At 35.8% G+C, this 13,219-nt stretch overlaps 2 long non-coding RNA genes across 12 annotated transcripts in view; one reads left to right on the forward strand and one right to left on the reverse strand.

The window, feature by feature from the left end:
• Positions 1-1,275: 1,275 nt before the first annotated feature.
• LOC144302646 (uncharacterized) lies at positions 1,276-5,974 on the reverse strand. The gene is made up of 3 exons (XR_013369597.1): positions 5,874-5,974; positions 3,395-3,477; positions 1,276-2,421 (listed from the first exon to the last, which is right to left on the reverse strand). It is a non-coding gene; the product is annotated as an uncharacterized LOC144302646 (long non-coding RNA).
• A 26-nt stretch (positions 5,975-6,000) lies between these two features.
• The window catches only part of LOC144302647 (uncharacterized), a 115,275-nt gene continuing 108,056 nt past the window's right edge, over positions 6,001-13,219 (forward strand). For 5 of the 11 annotated variants that reach the window (XR_013369601.1, XR_013369603.1, XR_013369599.1 and 2 more), the window contains exons 1-2: positions 6,005-6,060; positions 7,503-7,581. This is a non-coding gene — a long non-coding RNA (uncharacterized LOC144302647). The other 6 variants (XR_013369602.1, XR_013369606.1, XR_013369598.1 and 3 more) reach the window with 5 other exon arrangements.

Raw genomic sequence — 13,219 nt, forward strand, 5'->3', positions numbered from 1 at the left:
TTTCATTTAAAATGATTTAAGTGTCTTTTCAGGTATAGTCACAGTAACATATTTTGATTCCCACATATTGAGGGTAATATACAAAGATTAGAACTAGGTCTTCATCTGACATCACAATAGCTTGAGATAGAGCAAGCAATTAGTAAAATGGCAACAGGTTATTGAAATTTGGAAAATGTGTCTCTTTTTAGATAGATTTTTAAAAATTGCTCATGTTTATGGGCCAATAAACTTGTTTCTAAGGTAAGTTCCTCCAGGAAAATAAAAGGTAAATACGTGAGTTAAAATAAGGAATTTTCAACTAAGCAGCCCCTACTGATTTACTGATTCCATGTTTCCATAAGTATTTCCCAAACTGTTTTCAGTTCTAGTAATTGGATCCCTTAACATCAATTTCCTGCTCATGAAGAATATTCCCTTGGTTTATAGCTTGTATCTCAGGGCACACACAGGGAACTGACAAGCAGGAATATTGCCATACTTATAGAGTAACGGTGGGCAAAGGGGGCTGAGTGATGTTGAGGTTCATGTAGGTGTAAACTCAAACCCTCTGGCTTTCTGTTCCACCGTGGCGAGGGCAAGGTTATTAAATGACACCTCTCTACCCCGCTTTATTGTATTATCGCCAGGGTTTCTTGGAACTTAAGGGTTTTGTTTTGTTTTGTTTGTTGTTTTATATCTATTTTTGTTGTTGTTTTGCTGGAATAACTCCTTTTTAAAAAATATCTTGTCTTTCAGAAACTACCTCTGTTAAATAACCTTCTGAAGGCTACCTTGTCTGAAATTTTCTTGATTAGTTTGGCTATGTATAAAATTCCGTGTTCAGAATTATTTTTCCAGGGGCACCTACGCAGCTCAGTTGGTTCAGCGTCTGCCTCAGCTTGGGTCCTGATCTTTGAGTCCTGGGATCAAGCCCAGTATAGGCTCCTTGCTCAGAGGGGAGTCTGCTGATCTCCTTCTACCCTTCCCTCTATTTCTACATTCTCTTGTGCTCTCTCCCTCTCTAATGAATAAAATCTTTTAAAAAGGGAATTATTTTCCCTTATAACTCTAAAGGTGTTTTTCTTTTAGCATTCTGTATTTTTAGAGATAAATTTAGTTATTTAGTTTCCATCCCTTTAAGAGACAATTTCCTTTGTCTCTCCCATTACATACTGAGATCATAACCATGTACCTCTTTAATTCTTTCAACACAAGTGTGCTTAAGTGTGAGAGCATCTCTATATTTCTATCTCACTTTAAGACTATTAATAAAAATTCAAAACATTTACCCTCTTTTCTAAATTACCATTTTTTATTTCAGTTTCAGTCAACCCAATTGTTTATTTTGGTTCCTTATTAATGTGTTGTATATGTGTTTCAAACATCTAGAGATTTTGGCTGCTTTTATTTTTAACAAAGTAGGTATCTGGTATGAATATTCTCTGCTCTTATATAAATAGTTTTTAAAATAGGCCTTTCAAAAAAAATAAATAAAAAAAATAAAATAGGCCTTTCTCCTGAATAGAGAGTCATATGCCTTGATGCAGTTGTAGGTGAGTGGCTGTGACCCTCCCCTACCACACACATATACTCAAACATACCTCCTATTTTTTCTGCTCTGCTTTATTTTCTTGACATGACTCATCCACATATGGAATCTACAATATCTATTTGTGTGCTTATTGGCTTTCCCTCCCACCCTCACCCACCATGTACACCTCATGATTTATAGGATTTTTGTCTGTTTGATTCTTCTGTATCCCCATTATCTAGAGGACTACCCAAGCCAAACAGTCCTAGAGTGTATTAGTGTATTAATGAATGACCAGTAATCAAGCATCCTCATCTCCTGTGCAGCAAGATGGAGAGTTAATTCTGTGAAGTATCAATATACAAAAGATGCCCCTGATGTCTCCAGGCCTTTTGTTTTGTTTTGTTTTGTCTTGTTTTTTTTGTTTTATTTTTTTTATTTTTTTATTTTTTTGTTAATTGTGAAGGCCAAAGAGAGCAATTGATTTTGCCTGGGAGTAAATTCCATGCATGGTTGGACAAGGGCTGTCAAGCGGCAGAGATAATCAACAGACATTCTTTAGAGAAAAATTGCTGCAGGTTTCTGCCCTACATTCTTACCTATCCTCTATCCTCACTGAGTCCTAATTTGTAGCCTCTGAGGTCTCTGCAGAATGACTGGCTTCTACCTCTGCTTCAGGCCCCTTCTGAGACCATGGCTTCTGTTTGTTGTTATCACTGGAAACTGACCATCCTATTTTGCTGTTGACTTTTCTCCTGTTCTTCCTGCTGCTTTTCTTTGTCCTCCTTCTCTTTGTGGATCTCCAAGGGGTAGAGGAGACCAATCCATATGCTCTGTCTGCAGTTTGACTTGGAAGCCAAGGGTTTGTTGGTTGGCTGATTGGTTAGATTTTAGCCCTTCGAGGTTGCCTAAGGGAGAAAATGATACAAGCACAGAGTATGACTTATTTAGTTGACTAACATAGCATGACAGGGATAAAGGCCTGGCACTAAATCACTGAATTCAGAATGTATCTGGTAATGTGTTCTTTTTCATACATTAGCTGCCTATGGATTTTACTAGTGATTCATAGATAGTGGTATAGCATTCCTCTATCGAAGTGGACTTGCAGATCTAAGGAGCTCTATATTAAGACAGAATGACATCCCAGTCTGGGAATAGTTCAGGAAAGAGACTATTTCACAAATGCTGCTATTTTTATAGATATTTGAGGTATTTTAAGAATTATATTCAACCATAAAATATTTTTAATCATCAAGCTTTTCGAGGTAAAAAAAAGATTCAGAGAAAGAGAATATTATATTTTAAAAGAGCCCCACATTTTGTTTTCTTCATATTACTAACTTAACAACAAGAATACAAGATGCAATCCTAAGTTTCTTCAGATACCACTCAGAGTGAAAGCATAAGAGAAATCATTCAAGTCATAAAAAATTCATTTATGCTGACCTGTCTTTTTTTAACATAGAGGCTTCTAAAAGAATTCTGTTTTTCTCAGCACACCCTGCTTCCTTTCTTTTGCTATGCCAACAAAGAAGTTGAAAGGTGACAGTGTCTCCTATTGACAAGTGTCTTGCTGTCTCATATTTAATATTTTCTTTATTTGAGGGAATTTGTTTTTTCAATCTATCACTCAGGAGGAGGCAAGAATGGTCTCAAGAGTGATTTCAAATGAGCCTCTGAGCCTCCTGATCTATATTATAAGAAAATACTTGAATAACTCCTAATTATGATAAAAAATAGAGATCATTTATTGAGCTTACAACATGCTAATGATAATAACTTCATTATCATATGAAATATGCTAGCATTTATTATACACACACCATAGATGAAGAAACTAACATTTTTTGAGGGGCTAAGTAATTTTTCAAATGTCACCTTGTAAGTGGGCGGTCTGGAATTTGAACACCGCTGGATGTGAGTCCAAAGTAATTGCTCTACATCGCTATATCTTCTATTTCCTGGTAGGACAAATATTAACCATTTCAATACATGAGAAGTTATGTTATCTCTCAATATGTGAGAGAACCACTGAGAGAAGTACAATGTATGGGAAAGAAGTTAATCCTTTCACATACGTCTCCTGATAGACATCCTAGAAGTGATATTGACAGAATTGCTGCCATTATAAGCTTCAGTACTGTTACAAACTGTAATGTTTCCCATATCTTACAGGAAAAATATTTTCTGTTAATGGATTTGCTAATCAACTTAGCTGATTTAATTAAAATTGAGGACCAAGTATTTCACATTCAGACCTTTCCATAATGACTAATAATCACCACATATATTTTCAGGCTCATCAGTTAACAATACTTTCAATGTTAAAGTGTATTTGTAACACATTTGGGCTGGAGTCTCTAATTTACTTCTACAAAGTCTCTTGCTAATTCTAAAGCTATGCATTTTTTTAAAGATTTTATTTATTTATTCATGAGAGACCTAGAGATAGAGAGGCAAAGAGAGAGAAGCAGGCTCCGACAGGGAGCCTGATGTGGGACTCCATCCTGGGACTGCAGGATCACACTCTGAGCAGAAGGCAGATGCTGAACTGCTGAGCCACCTAGGCGTCCCACACATTTTTATTTATTACAAAAAATAAAAAGATAACCTATGAGTTTTCCTCTTTTTCTCAATGATCATAGTGACAGGCATTTGAAAATGCCATTCCATTGATCTCAGAGCTCCCTTTTCCTACACCTCTTCCTTCCTTGAATCCTTAGTCAGTTTTCTTAATGTTCAGTGAAAATACTAAGCCAGGGCCTATTCTCTCAAAACCCTGTGTTGTAGGAGAACATTAGGCTAGGAATTGGGAGAATGGGCTTTAAAGTCAGACACTACCACATTTTAATGGGGCATAAAATGGTAATTAAAAAAATCCATGTCACAGGATTGCTATGAGGATTAAAAGAGGGTAAAAATGTTGAGCATAGGATATAGGAGACATTAAATAAGTGGTAGTTTTCTAGCTTAAGTGGGCTTAATTAGCAAGTAGTCATTAGAAAAGGATTATATGTTTATCAAACAGCAAACAAAAGCAACAACAAGGGGCAAAAGATTTTCTTGTAAGTCTTGAGCTGTGCTGCAACATGCAGAATTCATTTTGTGTAAATAATATCCACCTCAGAGCCTTCAGAATTATGACAATGACTCAAAGTCAGAGTCACCCTAACTCTGAAATTAATTACAGTTCACACCATAAGCACATTAATACTATGAGATCATTGGATTTTTTTTTAATTTCTTTTTTAATTTTTATTTATTTACGATAGTCACAGAGAGAGAAAGAGAGAGAGGCAGAGACATAGGCAGAGGGAGAAGCAGGCTCCATGCACCGGAAGCCCGATGTGGGATTCGATCCCGGGTCTCCAGGATCGCGCCCTGGGCCAAAGGCAGGCTCCAAACCGCTGCGCCACCCAGGGATCCCGAGATCATTGGATTTAAAGTTATTTTCTAAGCTTATATTTTGACCCTACTTTCTCAATTTCCTATTCACACCTTATTCCCTCTAATCTCTGCCCAGAACATACCATTGAAACTTTAACTCTAAGTTTATTACCAGCCTCATAGTCACTAAGTCCAAGGAATATTTTTCATTTATTATGTTATTTAATCTCTCAAAGTTGAGATAGGCAATCCATCGTAGGCCTTGGTATGAACTGAATTGTGTCCTTTCAAAATGTATATGTTTTAGACCTGATCCCTAGTGTGATGGCATTCGAAGATGGGGCCTTGGGAAGTGCTTTAGATGAAGTCCTGAGAAGTGAGGTCCACATAATAGGATTGATGCTTTATAAGAAGAGACACTAGAGATCTCATTCTCTTTGTCTCTATCTCTGTGCGTCTCCTTCTCTTCCACTAGTCCTCTCCCCCTCCCCAACTTTATCCTGACCCACCTGCCATATGGAAACATGGTAAAAAGACTGTTCTCTCCAATTCAAGAAAAAAGATCTCACCAAATCCAACCACAGTTGCACCTTGATCTCAGACTTTGAGCCTCTGCAACTCTTGAGAAGATAAATTTCGGTGTTAAAGCCACTCTAGGGCATTTATTATGGCCTTTAGTGCCTCTGCATGCCCTTGACAATTATACATGGCTCTACTCTTTTCTTTCATCATCACTATGTTTGCAGCAAACACACTTGAGGAAAGAGATCATTTTCCCTCTGGGACTAAGAGAAAACTTGCTTATTGTTTGCTATACAACAGCACCTTCCCCAAACTTCATGTCCTGCAGCTGCAGTTCAAAATTTCTGCAAGAGCAGCATCCTTCTGGACCTGTCAGCATCATCAGGGTGGGCCTTGGGGGCAGAGGGAACCCGGTGCACATACTGATACCAAGAGCATAATAGCTTACCTAGCAGCACACTGGTGCCATCTCTTGGGCTCTTTATCATGAACTTAACTACCTGTCATCAGAGACTGTCCCCATGGTGATACATTGTTCCACTCTAAAACTCTACATTCTACTCCCCTTTGTTGAACACACCCAAAATGTAGTTCCATCTACATTCTCTTGACAATTCCTGAAATAGGTTCAGCAGGTATAGCAGCTACTTTGTTGTCTGATAATTTTCTTCCTTTGGCCAGCACTTCCTCAGGGAGTCTGCGGAATAACTACTAGAATGAAAAAGTAGATTTAGCCCAGTCAGGACACAAGTTAATATCAATTATAGTCTAGTCTACAGAGTAAGTAAACTTTTTCTACAGGAGACGAGGTAGTATGTACTACTCCAGGCATAGCAGGCCACATGAGTCTGTCGCATACCCAGCTCTGTGTTTGTAGCATGAAAGTGGTCATAGACAATATGTACATGAATGAGAGTGTCTGTACTCTATGAAACCTGTTTACAAGAACAGGCTGCAGGCCAGACTCAACCCATGGGCTCTAGTTTGGCAACCCCATTACATACCATGAACATTGATTAGAAGACTTGGTATTGTTCTAATCAATTAATTTCTTTAGGCATCTTTTAATTTCTTTTATCTATGTTCTATAGCTTTCAACACAGATACTGTACATCTTTTAATATTTTTATTTCTAAGAACTCAATGGTTTCTGATACTATTAAAAATTGAATTATTTTTCTTATTTTCTAATTTGTATACATATATGGATTTCTGTATGTAACTTTGTATCTGCAAACTAAGTTCTTATAAGTATTTTTTAAATTCCCAAGGATTTTCTATGTATATAACTATGCAATCTGCAAATAGCATGTTTTATACTTTTTGATTTCTATGACTTTCTTCATGTTGCTTTTAGAGAAATGTCTATTCAAGTCTTCTGCCCCAAGTTCATTGTGGTATTATTCACAATACCAAAAATCTAGAAGCCATACTGTGACTTCCACCTAAATGAGCCACTAAAATTCTCAAACTCACAGAGACAGAAAATAGATGGTAGTTGTCAAGGGCTGGCTGGGTGGGGAGAGGAAAACAGGGAGTTGCTGTTCAGAGTATAAAGTTTCAGTTACACGAGATGAGTAGGTTCTGGAGATCTACACAAAAGCTATAGATGATAATACTATATCGCACACTTAGAAAGTTAAGAAATAGGGGTCACAGGAAAAAGAACTGGCAGGTGAGGTAATAGATTGTAAATTCTATTTAAACAATTTTAGTTTGGATATTTAAAATAGTTCTGTACTTAGAATGTGGTTAAGTAAATAGCCTTGATTACTTGGCTAATTCCGTTATTTAGAGGATGGATAAAGTATGACTCAATTATTCCTGGAAAATCAGCATGGAGCTGAAAACTTGTTTTTCTACATCTTTAAGAGGCAAGAATGTAATCATCTAGCTTTGGTATCATAATGCAGTGGTCCCTTAGGGTATGTGGTTCTAGTTTGCCAAAAGCTGCTCATTTGCTAGAAGTATTCCTGTTTACCTGCATTCAAGAGAGAGGATGAATTTAAAAGCGTAGTTGTGTTGGCGCTCTATCTCCCATTTTCTCATCACCCTTTCTCTGAATTCACGGCTGCAGGATCAATTGAAGACACGTGTGGGCATAATATCTCAGATGCTAGGTGAGAGATTCCACAGTGAAGTTATAACAATATCAGGTATATCTTTTTGAAAATCTTGCTCAAGAAAGTCACATACCAGAAACAAAATGTTTTTTCAGTAAAAGCTGCAGTGATTACTTTCTGTAACTTGTGTCACTTATCTAATAATTAACACCTCAAGTACATAGCCAGAGTCATCTGTGGACTCCAGTCTGAACAATATATATTTTTGAAAAGTTACTGGGATGAAAATTAAATCCTCTTCTGCCTTAGTTTCTCCAGTTTTAATTCTGACCTCTGATAGGATACATAACTTGTCAGCGGAAAAATGAGTGACTAGAAGTCTATATAATTTTCAAAGGGAGAAATCAATGAGCTTTTGCTAAATTAGTGTTTTTCCCCAACTATACACATACATCTATGTGTATATGTAATTTTTTAAAAGTACTTTTGATCAGCCTTTTAGTTCTTATTTTACCACTTGAAGTGGCTTTGGTTTTCTTTTGGATGTACTATTGAGACTTAAACTGCTTTCTTCAGCAGTGAATACCTATAAGAAACCAGTGTGCCCCAGAATCATTTCCATTAACTGGGCCTCCAAATGAAGTGCTGTATATCAATTCCTTTAGGCTTGAGATACACTGCAGGGTTCTTTCTCCTGGTAAATGAAGCATGTTTTTTGGAGCACTGTGCATATCAGTGAATTGGAGTCTGGGGAAAAGTAAAGTGTTGATAGTCTTAATATCTAGTCTAGAAAGAAGAAGTGAACCAGATATAAGCTTCAGCAGATAGAAACATACTCAAGGTATCTTTTAAAAAGATGGGGGGACTTCTATGAGTCAGCATGTCCAACAGTATAATTAACTGAGATGGGGTCAGATGATCTCATTTCAGAGAATAGCTCATCGGCCAAAGGCTATTCATTTTCTTTACAAATAGTTTTCCTAGCACAATTAACACGTGCTTTTTAAAAATCACTGGAGAGACAACCAAAGCAGAAGATGACTAAATATTAGAGGAGATATTGGTTTTCATTTTTCCTCAAACTCCTTCTGGTATTAATATATGCAAATGTACTTAAAGGTTTCATTTTGTCTTCAGAACATGGACTAGAAAAGTAAACAGTGCTTTTTACTTAAAACACTCCAGTGCTTCTGTGTTGAGTGTTACTAATAGCTTTGTTGTTCTAGTATAATTCTCTAGGTGCTCCTCTTTCCCTTTGTAATCTTCCTTTCATTAATTGAAGCAGATAGTCTTATGATTTGGATTCGGAAGTATATGAGGTGTGAAAATATATTCATATATATCTGCTAATGAGACTGATTTTGTAGCAAACATGCCAGGCGTATGCATCTCAGTAGTGTTTATCTTCAGAATATCCACGTTAGATGAACTATACAATGTTTACCCATTCTATTGTTCTTGTTTGAATTACCTTTTTGGAACCTCCTTTGGAAATGACTTTGGAACTGGTTGAATATTCTTTAAAACACCTGTATACACCTGTAGCATATTTTTAAAACTTTAAGGTAGAATATCTTTTCTTTAAGCAGTCAAAAATCTTTCAAAGTGGGAACTAATCCATGGTGTATGTAAACATTCAGGTATTACTGTTCCTCACTTGTTATTTAATCCTCTTTGTTGGCACAAGAATGAGAGGTTGGGGGGCAACTAATTCAGGAGCTATCTCCACTCAAGTTGACACTGGGGGTGCCACCGGAAAATGAAATTCACCAGCTCCCTAGGTTGTGTGCTGTTGTTTCATTCCGTGGAGGGATTTTTACAGAAAGGAGAGATGTCATTTACCACTGCTTTTCACCACTATGTGAGCAGAAGAAGATAACAGAACAGTGCTTAAGAGGGTCTTGGGCTCTTCTGCTTATGGACATATTTTATTTACCATCATAAAACATCCTTATGTGCTCTCAGGCATTTTTAATCCCCCGCATAATGCCACTAACTCCATTCTGTTTCCTCCCACTTCTTGTGTTTGAAACTGTGTCAGAACTGTGCCTTCCTATTTTCATGGCTGAGTTTCTATATTTTCCTGATCGACTCTTTATTCTTGCTATCTGAATTATGGCCTATTAATTAGATGAGTTTTAAATTCTTTTTACACACTTTTCAAAAACTTACATAACCACACAGTTAACAAAATTCTCTTTAAAAATGCATTTTAAATATTTATTAGTTAATTACTCTGACTCTGTTACAATATATTCTCTTCCTGGAACAATGCATCCCATTATCTTGCTGGCTGCAAGATTAATTATAATAATAATATAATGGGAATTGATGGTTGTAGAATTAGTACCTATCATACCGCAGGAATTAAAGTGAATGACAATATGCAATTGATTGCATACAACTTGACAATTGAAAATGTTTTCTTCCCTTATTACAAGAGTTTACATTAAAAAAGATATGTCAGAATGATGCTTTATTACCATTTGTAACATGGCTAAACAGAGGTCTACACTCTTACATGTGTCAGACATATGCCAGCAAGTTCCTCCATCATTTTTTCAGGACATACATTGCTTCAAACTTTGGTCTGAGAAAATTCTATAGTCTATCAAGAACCTCTGATTGCCTTCTCTGTCCATTTAGCCATATTGTAGTAGTATAATTTCAAGGTCCTGGTGTTTTTGCAATTCCCATTCCAAACCTGTTTTGTTTGTTTATTTATTTATTTATTTATTTATTATTTATTTATTTATTTATTTATTTATTTTTAACCTGTTTTAATATACTTCTTTTTCATCAGTATCAATTATGAAAAAAATTTATGCTTACATAGGGTACTGAATTGATCTGGAGATATAAAGAAAAGAGATGCTATTCAATACCACATGAGATCAATTAATAAGATCAATTGATCTCTATTTTCCCTTATTTTGACAACACCCCATTAAAATTTACCTAAGATTGTTAATTGATATACTTTTGGAACACTGTAAATTATACTGTGGTTTAGTAAAATGCACCATGTCTCCATGTCAGTCCACAGTCCCTCTGGCATCCCCTTGACTATAATGTCAATAGGATATAGATAATAGGGACGGTGATTCACAAATGTCATATCAAACTATATAAACAAAAGAATAGATAGAAGATATTCAAATAATACTTACCAAAGATATTTGATCTAACTCAATGGGCTAGATGAGGTGTCAGCAAACTTTCTCTAGATAGTTCCCAAGAGTCAAATATTTGGCTTTGCAAGCCATCTGGTCTCTGTTATGACTATTGAATTCTGCTTTATAATGCAAAGGCTGCCATGGACAATATGCCAATGAATGGACTTGGCTATGCTTCACTATATCTTTATTTATAAGAAGGTGGGATAGATTTGGCCCATTATAGTTGCTCACTCCTGGTCTAGATGGATAACCTCAAATATTAATGTTTTGTCTAAAATCAAAGTGATACATGTATCTAATTAAGTTTAGATATGTTCATTGGCCCATTCATTACTCTTTCCTCATGTTCAGTAAAACAATTTTACAACATATTAGAATTCTTATACTATACAACAAAAAGGCATTCGTTTGATAAATTTCCCCCTGAACATTGTTTATTTGTACTGATCAAGAATAATGATAATATATGTTTTAAAGACATGACCTGTTGGAAGGATATGTCATGTTATTTAGAATTTATCATTTAGTGCTCCAGGCTTCTGAGGTTTTATTGAAACATCATTATCATTTGATGCTTTTGAACTGTTAATTACTATCATGTTATAAGATCTCCACTCAAACCTCAAAGGCAACATTTAATAGAACAAAAGTAAACAGGGATATATTCCTCATTATAGTCTTTATTATAACCAAATCCCTGTGCTGTACAAGTTCGGAGTTTGTAATGATTTTTTTAAAAGCAAAACAAGCAAGCAAATTGTTATTTACCATTTTCAGCAACTAATTTGTTCATTCATTTGTCCATTTACTTATTATGTATCTTTGCCAACCATAGAAATAAAGAGTTATCACTACCATTTTACCTCAGAAGGTAGTTGACTTGGACAACTTTAGAGGGTTTAGAAGAGCCAAACAAAAAGGGATATCTGTTCATGTTTATATTTTTGACAAGACAGGGGATGTTATATTAAGGAACCTCTGTAAATAAGGTTTTTCTTCAATTATAACACATCTACTTCTATTTCCCTTTAGAAAAAATTTCTCTGGAGCCTGTAAGAATGCCTAGTCCCATCATTAAAGTAAAATCACAAATGAAAATGTGCATGAGGAAAAAAGTACAATATTTTGAGTTGTATTTCTTTGCTATGTGCCTGTAGAGAATTTAATACGTACATACATGCGTATACTGATATATTTAAGTATAAATCCTAAATATGATTTACTAATTTAGAAAGTAGGTTTTTAATGTCTAAGCATTTTAACTGTTCCATAATAAGATCAATGTGTTCTAAACTAGATTTCTTTTAACGTTAATAATAGGACTTGTTGACATCCCTAGTAAAATCCTGATGAGAGACACTGTAAGAATGATACTAAGGCTTATGAAAGCTCTTGATTTTATTTTACATGTTGTGGTCCTGAGTAAATTTTCTTCTTGGAATGCATATACTATGTTTTAAACACTATTAAAAATATCAATGCACAGTTTTAACTCTCAAAAGAATGGAAATCTATCATAAAAATGATTCAATAATATATCTTGAAAGATCAGTAAAGCAATCAACCAGTATTTAGGAAATAATACTTATTTTCTGAGGAATAGAACCAAAGTTTGCTCTAGGATCTAAGGATCTGAGAACAAATACAGGTAGTACATGTTCTTGATTCACTGGGGACAGAAAAATGTCTATATCTTTTAAATTCTAGAGCCTTAAAAAAAAAAAAAATTAAAAAAATAAGGGATCCCTGGGTGGCGCAGCAGTTTAGCGCCTGCCTTTGGCCCAGGGCGCGATCCTGGAGACCCGGGATCGAATCCCACGTCGGGCTCCTGGTGCATGGAGCCTGCTTCTCCCTCTGCCTGTGTCTCTGCCTCTCTCTCTCTCTCTCTGTGTGACTATCATAAATAAAAAAAAATTAAAAAAAAAATTAAAAAAAAATTCTAGAGCCTATGTCTATGATCCTAACATATTTCTTAACCTTTTCTTTTCCTTCCCTGTCTTAATCATGCTGTCTTCTTCCCATTGATGAAGAAAAGATTTACACCTTAGAGTTAAAGGGATAGACAAGCACAGGACACCTGACACTGAACAGATGAGATACAGAGCAGTTTATTAGTCATGTAACTCACATGACTCTGTGCAGGGATATACAGGGTTGCATTTGGGGAACATAGTAAAAAAATCAAGGGCATGATTTTGTAATATTAAGAAGGTAAAGTGTCCCCTAGTTCCCATGACAGGATATGATTGGCTTGTTTGAATAATCCTGTGGTTTAATTCTGAACGCACTGCTTTGGAACAAGAAGGAACTGTGTCTGGTCTCTTTATAAAGAGCATTGTTTGACTAAGGAACCTCACCCATTGGAGAAAACTGGAGAGGAGAAATTAGATTAAGGCCATTTGAGACTCTTCAGTCCCACTGAATGTCAAGGTACCATACATTACTGTCCTTTAATTTTAGTCCTTACATTCCCATTGCTTTCTTGATGTCATGCTATCAATTTAAATATTGGTGACAACTGAGACTTTAGGGAGTAGGAGAAGTGCTTCCTT

This window comes from Canis aureus, chromosome 31 (genome assembly GCF_053574225.1).
Source record: "Canis aureus isolate CA01 chromosome 31, VMU_Caureus_v.1.0, whole genome shotgun sequence".
Classification (NCBI taxonomy): domain Eukaryota; kingdom Metazoa; phylum Chordata; class Mammalia; order Carnivora; family Canidae; genus Canis; species Canis aureus.